The 1,263-nt window shown below is 40.1% G+C and overlaps 1 long non-coding RNA gene across 1 annotated transcript; it reads left to right on the forward strand.

Annotated features, from left to right (window-relative positions):
• The first annotated feature begins 6 nt into the window (after positions 1-6).
• LOC103133441 (uncharacterized) lies at positions 7-1,257 on the forward strand. The gene is made up of 3 exons (XR_475754.2): positions 7-290; positions 418-573; positions 1,043-1,257. It is a non-coding gene; the product is annotated as an uncharacterized LOC103133441 (long non-coding RNA).
• Positions 1,258-1,263: the final 6 nt, after the last annotated feature.

Genomic DNA, 1,263 nt, shown 5'->3' on the forward strand with positions numbered 1-1,263 from the left:
TTGATGGTTGCTCATACAAAACCAACATATACAGCAGTTTCCGGAGCCATAAATGGAGAAAACATCAGTCATGCACCATTAATGACTTTAAAAGTGGAATAGTTGTAACGTCACTCATTTCCAATCCATCTGACTATGACTTGAATGAAGAAATAGAGCTAACCACTGAGAGAACCATACGGGAGAAGATGGCCAGGACTTTTCAGTTCAAGAGGCAAGAGATTGTGGATCAGAAGCCAACCATCGAGAACCTCATGGAAAGATGGCCAGCTTTATTTCAGATGGAAGAGGTACACTTTTTACAACTTTTTGTATACTTAAGCCCATAGATGAGAAAATGTTTTGTTTTTGTTATTTTCTTTATTTCACATTATTCTTAAATTTTAAGTGTATTTCGCAATGTTTTCTTGTGTGCAGGTTGATGCAGAGTTTCTGCGCGTTACTGCTGTTCCCCTCCTGACCTGATTTATGGCGCACCTGGACAAGCACTCCCCGCAGCTGCTGAAGATCTTCAGAAAGAAAGGAGGGATAACTAAAGCAAAAACTGCCACGATCCTTGAGTTTCTTGACCAGGTATGATGTGCAGTATATAATTAGCCACTAACGACAGCCCTCAATCCTTCTACATGAAGAGGATGTGCAGATGATGTGCAATTGATGTACATGGCATTGTTATTGTGTGCCAAGTTTTGCACCATATTCACTATCAACCATTTAAAAACAGAAAAACATGTGCCACCTATGAGTACATTAATGTATAGTAGCACATAGAAAATAATTTCTGCACCTGTCACTGCACCTGTCACTATAGGAACCCAAACAGGAGCCATCCAGTCTGTCTTCATATGTAAAGAGGGACTACTAGTGACCTCTGGCAGATGTACTAGAATGGCTTTACATTTTCACTGCTTTCAATTTGTCTGCCATGGATTCAGTATTGACCAGGCACACACTGTAAAAGCACTGTTTATGGTAGAGCTGGGAATTAAGTTGCTAGACTAGTGTACACATCGCATAATAACCATTTTGATTGTCCCTAAAGGGTGCTGATGCAGATTTCAGAAGGGAGTGTATCCTCAAAGCTCTCATCATCTACCTGGGAGAACGTGTTGAGGACCTTATAAAGGAATACATGGTATGTCCAGATATTTTCTGTCACAATGATGATTCAACTTTATTCATCACGGGAGACCACCTATGCCATTATACAGTATATAGTGATTAATGAGGTGTGCCAGACTGCAGTTGTTCAGTTGCATATTT

This window comes from Poecilia formosa, unplaced genomic scaffold, assembly GCF_000485575.1.
Source record: "Poecilia formosa unplaced genomic scaffold, Poecilia_formosa-5.1.2 Scaffold3644, whole genome shotgun sequence".
Classification (NCBI taxonomy): domain Eukaryota; kingdom Metazoa; phylum Chordata; class Actinopteri; order Cyprinodontiformes; family Poeciliidae; genus Poecilia; species Poecilia formosa.